At 37.9% G+C, this 15,246-nt stretch overlaps 1 non-coding gene across 1 annotated transcript; it reads right to left on the bottom strand.

Moving 5' to 3' along the window:
* Nucleotides 1-447: 447 nt before the first annotated feature.
* LOC121854892 lies at nt 448-648 on the bottom strand. Its single transcript, XR_006086659.1, has one exon. It is a non-coding gene; the product is annotated as a small nucleolar RNA U3 (small nucleolar RNA).
* Nucleotides 649-15,246: the final 14,598 nt, after the last annotated feature.

Genomic DNA, 15,246 nt, shown 5'->3' with positions numbered 1-15,246 from the left:
GTTTCATGCCAGAAGAAAAAAAATATTTTTTTGTAGACCAGTGTAATAATAATTCTAATAATTACCACAAATAAATGCAAAAACGAAAAACTAAATTAAGAGTGAGAAACGATATACATAATGTATGTTGTGTTGTCTAACCAGCTCCTTTTGGTGCATTTGTCAATAAATGATTTGAATTTGACTAAATGATAATTGTCATATTGTCCTAAAATTCGTTTTTTTGTTTTTTTATATTATTCATATACAAATTTTCCTCGGTGTAAATAATTAAAAATAAAGTGGACTAGAAATTAGCACGTTAAAATAATTTATCAACGGCCCAAATGTTTTTCGTACTGAAGGATTCAACTTCAAAATTTTATTACCAAACATACAGATTAATTACTCCTGCAATAGGAGTAGTTTAAAAAACTCATTGGATCACCCAAGTGGATGAAGAATCCAGCCACTCAGCCTGTGTGAACCTGCTCCACTCCCACTAAACTGGGAGGGAACAGTCATCAATGCCCAATAGCAAGAGCTAATGGACCGCTTCCCGCTCACAGGTTCACACTGAGACTCATCCTCGTGGTTGGATTCATTCCAAGTTTCGGACAAGGAACTCGGTCATCACACTATAGAATTGATCCTATGAAGTATGATCATACTTAAAACTTCTAAACCAACGGGATGTGTCACACCTTACTGCTGACTTGACAGTTTTCTATAGGTAGGCTCAGTAAATATGTAAATAAATGTGTTGCAGCTTTACTTAACTCCTATACTAATGTAATAAGCTAAATATGGAATATTTTACAAAATATGTGTTTTATTTTTGTAGGTTGTCATTAATATTATTTATCGTTTTTGGTAACAACTGAAGGATAACTGAGAGATATAAAGAACTTTGTCAGGCTCGCCGCGTCACTCTTCGGTTAAGAGAAAACCTAGTATGTGGGAGACTGCGTTAATCATCACAATTTTGAAATAGGTCAATATTATGATAATTAACAATTAAACATGTGCTTTCGGGTCGCTACTTGGAACATCCTGAACAAAAGTAATATAAAGACATTATTTCAGTGCCCTTGTAAGAGCTGGCTACCGTGTTATTCAAGAGAGGGACGGGCCATGTAGGCCTTTGTCTTCCAATATGATTGATTGATTGATTGATACGTTTATTGAGATACAAAAAAACATTAATACATCTCAAAGGGATGAAGTGACATAAGTCATCCTCACCCCAGTCCAGGAATGTCCCTCTCAGGACTCACATAAATCCCTAATATTTCATATAATTAGTTATAATACATAGTTATATTCTAGATGCAAAATTTCTATATTTCTTTAATATTTCATCTATTTTCCCATTTCCAAACATCCACTCTATTTGCATGGGGACATTATTTATATGGGCATTTCTATATACATTAAGCAATGGGCATTCCAGTATATAATGTGGCATGGTATGGGATCTGGATGTTCTACAAACTCTACATTCTTTATCCTGTTCACTTCTCTCAGCTCCAAGTTCCCAATAATATTTATATCCTAATCTTAACCTCATATACACTGAATCTTTCCACCTACTCCTATCTTTCCCATATGTAAATTTTGTGTTCATGAGAACATGATGGTAATGTTTCATTGTTTCACTTTTCTTGTATATTTCATTCCTTTTGAAATTATCCTCTATTGATTGTATTTTCCGTAATTTGCTCCTTAATTGCTTCAAGGTTTTAGTACATATTATGTCGATCGCGGCCTTTTCCGTGGCTCTTTTTGCTATTATATCTACTGCTTCATTAAGACCAATCCCCACATGTGAAGGGACCCATACAAATTGAACATTATGGCCATTTTTCCCTATTGTATTTACTAATTTTCTACATGAACCAATAATGTGTCCAAAGACTGGACTCCCACTGTTCAAAGAATCCAAAGCTGCCCTTCTATCAACAAAATAATATGCATCTTTATACCTCTTTACAACATTTCCCAATCCTACTAACATTGCATATAACTCAGCTTGTGTTGATGAAATAAAACTGCTCAACCGAAGTCCAATTTTGATGTCATCATTTCCTTGTTCTGTGTACTGTCTTATAAGGATCCCGCACCCTGCCCTACCACTTGACATAACTGACCCGTCACAATATACATGCAATGTGTTTATTTTAGGCAAATTACTAATCTTATTCCCATATAAAGACCTTAACTGTCCTGGTTCATGTAATGATTTCTTCATTGTGAGAGGCACTATGTCTAACTCTACTTCTCGTTCTTCACAGGGTGGATTCTTACAACTCTTCTGAACAGCTGTACACCAGTCTGCCAGATTACATTTTTTAATAATATTTACTAATCCATTCATGTATCCTCTCTTGCCTTGCCTGCAGAAGGTCCTTTTATCTTTTAAACCATCATTTATATCTTCTACAAATTTACCCCCACTGTTCCCTCTCATTAATCGAACTGCTGCAACTGTATTAATTTCATTGACCCTCTGTGAAATGCTCTGTAACCTTAGTTCCAATTTCATTATCTCAATCATTGCATTCTTTTGACACCCTAAAATTATTCTCATTGCTTCATTTTGCATGATCTCAAGCTTCCGTAGCCTTCCTTCACCAGTACAAGAGAGGACAGGTGCTGCATAGTCTATAAGTGATCTGATGGTAGAAATATACATCATTCTCAGTATGGGTACCCCAGCACCTTTACCACAACATGCTAGAGCCTTCAAGGGCTGTAATCTTGCTCTACATTGAGTGAGGACATGATATATTTCTGCCTCTTTACTTTCACTAGTAAAGCCAATATACATTCCTAAATATTTATACTTTGACACTTTCTCAACAATTTTTCCATTTAGAAAAACGGATTCAGTTCTTCTTCCTTTACATTCACACTTGGTTTTTTCTTCATTGATAACTAAGCCCATTTTTTGAGAAAGAACACTAAAATTATTTAATGCAATCTGCAAATTTTTTTACAGAGTTTCCTTGAAATAAGATGTCATCTGCATAAATGATGGTTACAACTCCTTTGGGATATTTGTGTGAGGCTATCTTGTTCATTAACACATTAAATAACATTGGACTCAATACTCCCCCTTGGGGAGTGCCTAGTTCAAGTGCTCTTTCCTCAGACAAACATCCCTGATACCATACACAGATTCTCCTTCCATGCAAGTAGTCACCTATCCAGTGTAACAACTTTCCTGATACCCCTAGAGCAGCCAGTTCATTCATAACTACTTCACTGTGAGCTTTATCAAATGCTCCTTGTAAATCCACAAAAACTCTACATCTGTCTGCATCATTTGATAAACATTTTAGAACACAGTCTGAAGTACATTTCCCTTCCAAAAATCCAAATAAATTACAAGATAGATTTTCCCCCACAATATATACAAGCCTATTTGATAATACTATCTCCATCATCTTGGAAAAACAAGATGTTAAAGACACTGGCCTGTATCCACCAGTTGCCTTAGGGAAAGGAATAACTATCGCGTTCTTCCATTCTGTTGGTAATCTACCCTCTGCATAGCTCATGTTGAATAAAACTAATAATGGACTATTTTCCATACCAACTAAGCAGTTCAAAATTTCATATGTCACACCATCTTCGCCTGGTGCTGTAGATTTTCCTTTTTTAACAGCATTTAATAACTCATCTTGAGTAATATCTACACATGTTACATCACAAATATTTAGAGCTGATGAAATAAATCTTCTTCTTTCATTTTGCCACTCATCTAATGCTTCTATTGTCCTGTTAGGCAGGGAGGCAACACTTGCTGCTTTAGCCCATTTGTCAACCAGTTTATTAGCTTCTTCCTCTGGATGAGGATGGCTAATAAAATTACTCCTTTTTCCTCTAATTTTGTTAATATCCTGCCATATTTCTTTGAGATTTTTACTCTCCCCAATGTGCAGTGCAAAGTCTTGCCAATATTTCTCCCTTGCCTCCTTCCTAGCCTGCCCACATATTTTGGCTATATCCATGAAGATTTCCCGATCTTCTTCTCTTCTACCATTCTTTACCCAATCTTTATGTGCTGCCCTTAACATTTGTGTCCATCCCTTCAACATTTGGTCATTGGTATAGCAGTGTTTCCTAGCCCCATGTGTCTTATCATTTATCTTTTTCTGTGTTGCCTTAGTTAAATATCTTTCTATCTCCCCAACTAAGTCATTATAAAAGCTATCCATACAGACTTGTGTATAATTTCTATACCATTTCTCTATATTTTAGGTAAACACTTCTGTGTCATCCTTGTTTAGTTTCAATCTCTTCCTCCTATATCTCACCTGTCTCTTCCCTAATGGTAATTGAACATACACAACAAAATGGTCGCTGACTAGCTCCCTTATCATCTCACATTCTCCCTGGACTCCCTGACTGCTTATCATGCAAGCATAGTCTAACCTTCCTCCTTTAATATGAGTCACTTCCTCATTTCCTAACAAGTAAGCATCTGGGTGATCTTGTAAAAATTGCCAAAATTTTATAACATTACAATTAATTCTCACCATTGTTTGGAGTCTTGGATGTCGAGCATTAAAATCTCCTACAGTTGAGTCCAAAAACATGCAATCTGGTAAGAAGTTGAGGTCAAAACAGCCTCCAGAAATGTACAAATTTGCTATGTTCAATTCTCCTTCCTTCATATATAACTTTATACAGACACTTTCTATTCCTTGTACTCTACTCGGGCTTCCAACTAGTTCTGCTGGTATGGAATTCTTAATGTATGTTGAGACCCCTCTTATACCTTCACCCGAATAGAGATGAAATCCCTTATATCCAGACAGTTTAAGCAGGTCGCCTTTCCTGTCTCCAGTCTCTTGAAGGGTAATTATGTCAATATTATTTTTAAGGGTAAAGTAGTGTATGTACATCTGTCACTCTATTTCGTAGACCATTAACATTCCAGGACATTATCTTAAGGCTAGCTAGATCCACGATTAATATTTACACATTTTATATCCTTTCCAATCAGATTCTTTAAGAAGGCCCAATCCTCCTGCACAGATTCCCATTTCCTCAAAAGTTTTTCTTTATCAGCATCTTTACACTTTACCAACACATTTTTAAAACTTTCAGTTGTTGCTCCCTGCACTACACAATCCTTTATTTTCCTCTCCTTCCCTGTAATACTTATTTTAAGCACTGAATTTTTCAAAAGCTTGAGCTCTTCACTTTCCTCTTTCCCTTCTAATTCTACAATATTCACAGCTTTGTTTTCCCTTTCTTTATTTATCACTGTATCAAGTCTTTTCTCTATCACTTCTATTTTCTGACCTAACTTTTGCAAAAGTTGAAACATCTTACGCACCTCTTCTCCCAGAATTTCTTGCACAGTTTTATCACTAACCTGGAGGGCTGCACCACTACTCTCACTTGCTACTTGTTTATTACTCTGTTTGTTCCTGGCATCAACAACTCTTCCGGCCGGAATCGCAGTCCTATCCTTCTTGAATCTTCATGCCAGGCATTCTCAGGGATCACTGTCTCCACTGTCTGTGTGTTCTCCTGCTGTCTTGTCACTGTCAGACCACAGCGTACTTCTTCAGTGTTCTCTGAATAATTCCTTTGTTGGTCACTTCTCATACGTGGCCTCATCTCGCATGCAATTGAACTAGCATTGTGAGTTTTACCACAATTACAACAACAAGGCTTCACTTTCTCTCCTGCATTGATTTTGTCCTTACAGTTGCTAGATTCGTGCTTCTCCCACAGAATCTACAACGTGGGTCCAGTTGACAGCTCCAGGCCTTATGTCCCCATCTGCAACACTTGAGACACATTATTGGTCCCTCCACATATAGTGCCACCTTCCTATACCCTGCTCCTGTGATGAACACTTTCTCTGGAACCTTTCCTCTCATTAGAGCAATAACCTGGCTTCTCTCTTCTCCCCTTATTAAATGCCTCTTGACCCAAACAAACCTTTCGTCATCCAATAAGTATTCTGGATCTAGTATTACAGGGTACCTAAAGATTATAACCTTTGTAAGTAGTATGTCGCTCTCCTCTGGCAAAACCATCAGTAATCCCTTGTACCCAACAGTTGTCAACAATTCCACAGCCTCCATGGTCCCCACTGTAAGATAAGGCTTGTGTGTGCCTTCTTTCAAAAGAGGCTCAAAGCTGCGATGCTCCCGTCCTAGTTGTACTGCCCATTTTAATTTTTCAAGGAAGGTCATCGGGCATGACTGTGGAAAAATTAATCTCTTCCTGACACGACCAACATTACCTTGTGTGTGTTCTTGTCTGCTTCCTTCAAATTCCATACTTTGCTCTGTTCTTGATCCATTCTCCACTATCTCCTTTCTGTTATTTCCATTATTATTACCACCCACACACGTTTTTTGTCCAAGATTTTTTTGTCTCCTCCTCTCTTACTTCTCCGCTTTCACTGTCCTCTTGCCAGCTTGTCTCCCTCATCCTTATAGAACTTTCTTTCTTTTTCACTACCTCCCTTGTGCTTCATCACTCGTATTAGACTCATCACTACTCAACTCAAGGTCTTCAAGAACTTCGTCCAATACTATCTTTTCTTTACTCTTCCATGTAGGGTTCTTAAGCGATAATTCACTTTCCATGGGGCAATGTTGATATCCCACAACACCCAGCCAGGAGTGATGGGACCCCGAGCAGTTATTTTCGTGTGGTAAACAGGTCCTTATACACAAGTAGGTAAGTCTATATATCCTTCAGATAATGTAATAGGCTCGAAAACATCCCAAATTTGGGAGTTAGCACTCACAGCTGTGTTTACCAGTGCCCGCCACCCAACCGAGCAGGAGCGTAGTCTTTGCTCGAATGAAGAATGTCTAATGAGATTACGAGAGGAAGGAGGGCCCAGCGGAGGAGTTACATACCTCCTCCTCCCCATCTCCCTTGCTCTGGCTGAGTTATGTGATTAAATCTCTTAACAGTCAAATGGTTAATATACGATGAATTGCTATATTAATACTCAATTCAAGTAGCTAAACAACTCTTTTCCATTGTAATTTTTTATTAGAATAAGCATTGCCGGATATGGTATGTAAAAGCAACACAAAATTCCCTTTAGTTACCGGACAAACCTTACGTTTGTTATTTTATTTTATATATTTATGGTTTTGGTTGCACTATATTTAAACGGGTGTTGTCGGCAGGAATGTATGGAACAACTTGTCGGGGTCCAGCATAACATCAGAGGCAATAAACGACACTATGACGTTGGCAGATCATCTCTACACTCCCCAAGCAGATAGACAAGTCAGAGTAGGAATATCATCATGAACGTTACCAATTCTTTGCTCAAGAAGGTTCTTGCGAAACGATGGAAGAAAGAAGTTGTGTAGAAGACAGCCTCAGCAACTCCGGTCTCTATGACCACAGCGGAAAGAATCAAGGCAGAAGCAAAGAAATCGCCAGGCGGAGTAATATGTTCGCCAAGTGCCAGACCTTCACCTGTCGTAGGACAACTTGACTATTTTGATAGAGAATGCATCAGAAGAGAGCTCCTCTCGTTTTATGAAAGAGGTGAACTACCTACACTGTCAGCATTGTTGGAGAGGGTAAAGCAGCCTGTTTTAAAGGGTCACAGAGTTCACTTTATAAAATAGTAAAGAAGCTGGGGTTCAAGTACAGAGTGGCAGGAAAATCTTGATGGAGAAGGAGGACATTGTAGCTGCAAGAAACAAATACCTCAGATACAAACAAAAGAACAGAGAAAGCTCTAATCCCCGTCCAGAGGTATATCTAGATGAAACCTGGATCAACCAGAATCAATGTGTTGAGCGGTGTTGGACTGTGAATGACGGATCAGCAGGACCCAAACTCAAATCAGGAAGAGGAGCGAGGTTTATCATCGCGCATGCTGGTGGTCGTCAGGGATTCATACCCGGAGCTCTGTTGATGTTTAGGTCCAAGAATGGAGCCAAGGGTGACTACCACGATTCAATGGATCATGAACGGTTTAAGGCCTGGTTTAAAGAGCAACTACTCCAAAACATCCAAGGAGGATGTTAAGATCATTAAGATCATTAATAAAGTACCAACGAGTAGCAGCAAGAAGTGTGAAGTAATGCAGTGGCGAGGATCAAATAACATCTGTTATGATCCTTCCTTCACAAAAGTAGAATTACTTCAGGTCTGCAAACAGCAAAAAGAAAAACAGGAATATGAAATAGATCAAATAGCGGACACAAATTACTCAGACCACCTCCTTACCACTGCAGGTTGAGGGAATTACAAATGAGGCAATCCAACACAACCCCAGAGCATTGGCAAAACTGTATAAGACATACATTGAAAATAGAAGGTGAATATAGAGCCAAAGATACTGCTCTAATTCACTTGCTTGAAAATTTTGTAATTAACTTGATCTCAGATGAAAGTAGTGGGGAAGATAACACTGGTAGTGAAATGATTGTGGGAGGATAAGGCGCTGTCATTGTGATGGAGGGATGAATTATACTGTAATGCAATAAAGTTGTCAGTAAAGTCTTAGCCGCAGTTTTATAATATTCCAGCATTATCTTCTGAGAGAGAGAGAGAGAGAGAGAGAGAGAGAGATTAAAGCATGGTCACGATATAACGTGGGAATGGTGAAGTACAGAAGGAAGACATTCATTTGGAGGAGGATATAAAATTGAGAGTTACCCGGCGGGAAGAAATACAGAGATAACCGGGTAACTTAGAAGGCATGAACATAAATGGCGTAGACTACGAAAGGTTGAAAGTGACTGGAGGCATGAAAGAATAAGGAGGTGGAATACAAGTACAGGACATGAGACGAAGAGAGAGAAGGAAAGGTAGACCTATGTTGTTTATCAGTGGGGAAGGGGAGATGAGTGTAAATTTGTTGTATATTTATTCTCACATTTGCTGTAACTGTAGATATCATCAGATATAACTATATTATAGATGTATGTCAAAATTAACTGAAATTTTGACTGAAGAAATCTTGTCGTGAACTCGGGAACAAGAGAAAGAGAAAATTGTTTTGCGAACAACTTCATATTTCCCGCCTTTGCTGAGGGCTGTTTGTTCGAGCTGCCAACCTCCCCATTCTCTCACACTCGCCCACCAACTTTTAGGGGTCGTGTAATATTTCAATGTGATTCTGATCTCTTAAAATGTTAATTTTTGCATGATGTAGTATTACTGATACGTAATTTGTCTTAGTGTGACTTATTGTTGGTAACAATAAGTGTATATTAAATGCATCCTCTGAAAGCGTGAATTTGCTACCAGAGTTTAACAGTTAATTCATGTATAAGATTTCTAATAAACTTCCTACGTGCTTATGTTTGATATAATGAATATATGTATCTTTATGTAATTTAGCTTAATATTTTTCTCGTTGCAAACGGTCATTCCAACGATTAGGAATAAACTCATTCAAAAATACATCAATACTTCAGAACGAAATCGGACAGGTTTGCAGCAGCCAATCAGCTGTAACTCTGAGAAAAAAATGCACATTAGTCGCTACTTACCAAGTTAACCAACGTGTGTGTGACTGTGTCCGCTCCACCATCACTGTTTTTGTGTTGGGTGAGTTCTGGCACAACTAATTGTGTTGTTAAGTGAACAGACAAACATAAATCAAGTCTACAGTGTATTATATCAAGAGATTATTAGCCGTGTTGTGTGTAAGACTGGGCTGTCTATTGAAGGATGATGGTTTGTGGCCGACCAGAGTGAGTACATTGGCCTCCGGTGAAGTTCCCGTGGATGGATCATATCGCGGTGAGTATTATCACAATTTATTGTAGGTTTTGTTGTGTGCTTCCGTCATTATTGTTGTATCTTGGTAAACGTAATCACGATTCGCAGTGTACGAAACTAGGTTTACAGAAGCAGTGTATTCGCTTCCATCGGATAAATAAAGCAGGAATTTTGTTAATATAGGTTTGGAAAGGTTACCTTTTTTTTTTAACCCCACATTTTCCCTCCTCTTCAATGCCCTGCCCACTTTGGAAGGTCCTTTCCTTTGTCGTTCCTAGTGTTAAAAGGATTATATATCCTTGAGTTTGCAGTTGTCCCAAAAATAAAGGTCACATTCTTTCAAATCACAATGAAAAATATAAAGAAACAAATTATTTCAATACTAGAATTCCCGGTTCGACGTAAAACGAATCTGGAGGGAGGTGTTAGTACAGTAGTTTAATTTCTTCGAGTTACTACTGTTTTGTGGGGAAAATTTCTCACTTTGTGTAGTAATAGTCATACAGATACATGTACTCTAACTTATTAGATATAGTTTTTTTTTATCCCTGGTTAACGTCTGGAGTAAAAACAGGAAGAATTTGTCAACTGATATATATATACATAATATATATATATATATATATATATATATATATATATATATATATATATATATATATATATATATATATATATATATAAAATCACACGGGAAAAGGGAAACAACGGAGCACCTTAGCTTTCGTCTTTATTCAAGAGTTGCCTCTGAAGATGTCTTGAATAAAGACGAAAGCTAAGGTGCTCCGTTGTTTCCCTTTTCCCGTGTGATTTTATCAAGATTTATCTCATCCACGTTTTCATTGTGGATCTACATGATATATATATATATATATATATATATATATATATATATATATATATATATATATATATATATATATATATATATATATATATATTACGTGACAAAAATGTATATATTTTGTGTGTGTGCAAAGACTATAATTATACGGAAAATAGAAATGAGACCCCTCGACGTGTGATTGAAATTTTGTTGAGCAGTCGCTAGATGGCTCTACCAAGGTTTTACGTTGACTGTTGACACTCGCAAAATTCAATCCAGTGTACCAGACATGTGTTGCTGGTGGATGTTATCGTCGCGTCATAATTTTCGCAACTGTGTGTTTATACTGGAAAGATATATATCAACACGTACATGTTTAAACTTATATTTTATTATGACTAAGAAAAACTGATGTAGCCGAAGGTATTTGCACGCGAGTTAAAATAACGAAATAGTTATTTGCACCCGAAACTTGTCATCATGGGCATCAGGTGCAGAGAGTGAAACTGTTATCTGCACCCGAGGTGTGTCATAGCGAAATTCGGGTGCAAAATTACTTCATCTATTTACAGTCGATATTGCCTAATCATATTCAATGAAAGATGAAAAAGTGTGTAACTATTCAAACTACAGTAAAACAGACCAATTAAGTTCTTTGCGCCGACTTACTGTTTTCGTCATTAATGTTTACAATGGAATTGTGAATATTAAAATTTTTACATACATGAACTGCTTTATTATCGTATACTAACAATATATCACTATGCACATAAACTTGCAGTCAATAGGAAAACATTGTCGAATACCGGTGTACAGTCCCCTTCACCCTTGCGTTTACAGGGACTCTTCATATAAACATTCTCAAATCATTGCATTGAGATATTTGTTTTAATATTGTTTTAGTTTGATTCTATAGCATGTTTACTATTGCGAGTTTCCTTTCTGCCGAATGTAAACAAACACAGCGGTGCCACATTGCACAAAACCTAACGAGCCCCAGTAAGCATACTAGTGAAGGGGACTTTACACCTACGTGCTCACCAAACGTTACAACAATTCAACTAATTAACGGTATTCAAGTTACAAAGGTTAATTTTACCCTCACGTTCACTCAACACAGTAAATTTGTTGTCATCAGTCATTCAGCACACGCACACACACACACACACATATTACATAACTGTTGCACATTTCATTACATATTTACGTCATAGGAATACAAACAAATATTTCACACCTGTAAAAATTTCCAACATTCGATGAAACACTCAGATAAAATCATGTTCATAAAAAAACAATGATGGTAGCCGCGTATTTAGCAAATTTGTATCGATATGAAAACTAACATTGGCAGGTTTTGGAATAAGCGAGTACTGTTAGAAGAGGGATTATCTATATACATGTGAGATGTTTGAAAATTGTGTTGACTTTGTTCTCTCCTTTGATATTAGCAGGGATGTATAACATAGACATCGGCCTTGAAAAGAGATAATTATATAGTGTAGTTGTCTACACCATCATGTTCACAGGTTACTAACTTATCTTTCAGGGTAATTCGTCGACCTCTAAAATTAAGAGTTTGATTTTATCCCAAGTCAAAGCATAGCAAATGGAATATAGATGGAGACACTTACAACTTTCCCGATGAGGAATATTCTACGTTTTGTTCTCTAACGAAGAATCAAAACCCTTTTTTTTATCGCGTAATCATGACTAGTGGTTGGGATTCTTATGGATGATTAGCTTGATGAACGTTCGACTACCCGCTTTAAATGAATGGTTCTTTTTACCTCATAAATTTTCAGTATTAATCGTAATGGCTCTGTCAGCCTTGGATGGTTTACCAATCTTCACCTTGAGGTTAATTCCTGAGAAACAGTGGTGATCCGAGTCAGTGACAACCCTGGCGACACCTTGACGTTTCTTGACAGGTGATTTAATGTAATGTGCGTGTTCCAGCGATACCTGGTATATTTGTATATTGTTGATGGAAGAAATAGATGCTCATGATTAATATTCCTTACATGGGAGACTATAGGTGTTTCCTTCGTCATTTCTACTACCAAATAGTCTTGGAAGTACAGCATTTTCAATATTAATTCTTTTATCGCCCACACGACTACTTAGATCTGCCTATATTTATTACTGCGACCCAACTTCCATAGATAATATTATCAGGAGCTCGATAATTATATTTGTTTACATACAGGTATATTATTAGATAATTATAGGACCTATGATGGTGACCACACTGTTTCTCTGTCTCAGTCTATTACACAGTGAGGCATATAACAATATGATCGATCAGGTCAGCACCCCCCCCAGTTTGTCTTGGCTGATCCCATAATGTCTATTTTTCTCACTCATAATTTCAAAGATTTCTTCTCTGTCTCGGTAGTGCCAATGTTCCAGCTTGAAGTCCGTTTGAGGTTATGGTCACATTATCCGTTGAAACGATCTGTTTTTGAGGTTCCTCTGGGTTACACGTGCAGTTATATTTTCCTGTTCAGCCACGGCTTGCGGGTCCTGTGTAGAAGGGACCTGTGTGTTTCGAGACTACCCACGTCCCAGGTTAGGACGCAGTTCTCTCGGGCCTCCACACCCCAACAACGTAACGCTAGTTCGGGTGCAGTCTCACCCAAAAGTTCGTTAACTCTCCCAGCCAGCTATTGCTGCACTGCCTGCTTCAGATGTTTGAATCTGTCTCCGTACCAACCAGAACATGAAACCGATACGAATGAATCTAAAGGGTCTGTGTGTGATATAGACCCAACCATGAAAGAGAAGGCAGAGGATTGATTGATTCTTGAGTATTTGGAAGAGTCTGTGGAGGAAGAAGGACCACAACAATGGTTCCAGGTCTTGACATGGGGGTATTTATCTTAAAAATTTTCAACTTTTTTGCAACTATCTCACAAATAGTCATGTTACTTTCTACTCCCAGTGACCATTTCTAGGTAAGTACGTTTTTTTTTAAACTCTAGCGCCCCCCCACCCCCCCCCGTCTGATACACCAACAATTTATACATAACTGTAACAGTAATAGTTATATGGAAGGACCCCCTGGCAACGTCCCAACACACAGTACTGTATAATAATCATTATAATGTGCCTTAAACGCTCTCGAGTGTTTGTGGCGCCTTAATGTCTTGCCAGACGTTATAACTCTGTTTTAGTTCATCGTCCACAAGTCAAAGATATGAGACTATATAACACAGTTTATAAGTTCACACTGGTATAAGGTTTCTCAATATATGAGGCGCCATAAACACCATTAGTGTTGGTCAAGATATACAGTGTGATTGTGTCAAAATACTGCTGATGATGAGGCTGAAGGTCGACTGTTGTTATGAGAAGCTGTCGCTCAGACCCGGTGCCCAGAGACAGTTGTGATTCACTGACTAACATTTTGCAATTATGAACTTTAACCGAGATACTATGTTCATAATCAGGCAACACCAGGCTTCACGGAGACCACGTGTTAGAGAGCAAAGAAATATAAATCGCTGGAAACTGTGCCTAGAAACCCTGAGTCTACTCCGTCCCCTTCACTCTAAAGTCTCGGTAAACAGTGACGTTACTCATCAGTAACAGCCGTGATATTTATGTTTTCTTTACAAATACAATATTATTAACAGTACTGTTGTGTGCACTATCTTACAGCGAATTAATTAAACAAGGAATCATTATTTACCAAAAAACTGGAAACGTCTTGTAGGAATGCAACAAAACATTGCAGTATTTCCATTCCGTGTCGCCATCAAGTGATCTGTAATCGAATAGATTTGCTAAGTGACGCTACGCCTATCTCTCTCAAATAAAGTAAATACATACGCCTTTTCTAAGTACTATTTTCTCGGAGTAATTATGAGTAAATGTTATGATTTTATAGTTTATGAAATACAATGTTTACTTTTTTATACTCTTCAGAATATTATATAGTCTTCAAAAATTATAGGAATAAAAAATTCTCACCAACTTTATCTTTAATCCTTACAAGACACAACAGCTTCCCGAAGAGTTCCTGACTAACTGTGATTGTGTTCTAAGCTGAGGGATGAAGAGGAGGGTGGAGCAGGCGGAGGGTGGAGCAGGAGGTGGGTGGAGCAGGAGGTGGATGTAGAGCAGGAGGTGGATGTAGAGCAGGAGGTGGATGTAGAGCAGGAGGTGGATGTAGAGCAGGAGGTGGATGTAGAGCAGGAGGAGGGTGGAGCAGGAGGTGGGTGGAGCAGGAGGTGGGTGGAGCAGGAGGTGGGTGGAGCAGGAGGTGGATGTAGAACAGGAGGTGGATGTAGAGCAGTAGGAGGGTGGAATAGGAGGATAGACGCTTGCTATAAGAAATAACAACGACCGATTTTTATAATAAGCCAATTCTTATTATGGTTGACATTCGGGAGGGGTGACCGAGTATTGGTGGTGGAAGCTATCACTCTGGTTGATCTTGTCAGTATACATCGTTGGAGATGTTTATTGCTCTCATAATATTGACCATGGCAGATATTTACGTCCATAAGAAAGGCATAAATTCAATAATACCAAGCGAGTAAGATTATATTAGTATTGCTGAACTAAGGATAATTATACCGCCGTCAAAACGAAGCCAGACACAAATGTCCCCAGATGTCATTATGAACCTTCAGAATATAATAATAAAGATTGTATAAATATTCATACATTGACAACAGTTTAGCAAATTATAT

The sequence above is a fragment of the Homarus americanus genome, unplaced genomic scaffold (genome assembly GCF_018991925.1).
Source record: "Homarus americanus isolate GMGI-L3 unplaced genomic scaffold, GMGI_Hamer_2.0 scaffold12686, whole genome shotgun sequence".
NCBI lineage: Eukaryota > Metazoa > Arthropoda > Malacostraca > Decapoda > Nephropidae > Homarus > Homarus americanus.
The sequence above is the reverse complement of the archived record's forward strand: the minus strand, read 5'-3'. Positions and strand labels throughout refer to the sequence as shown.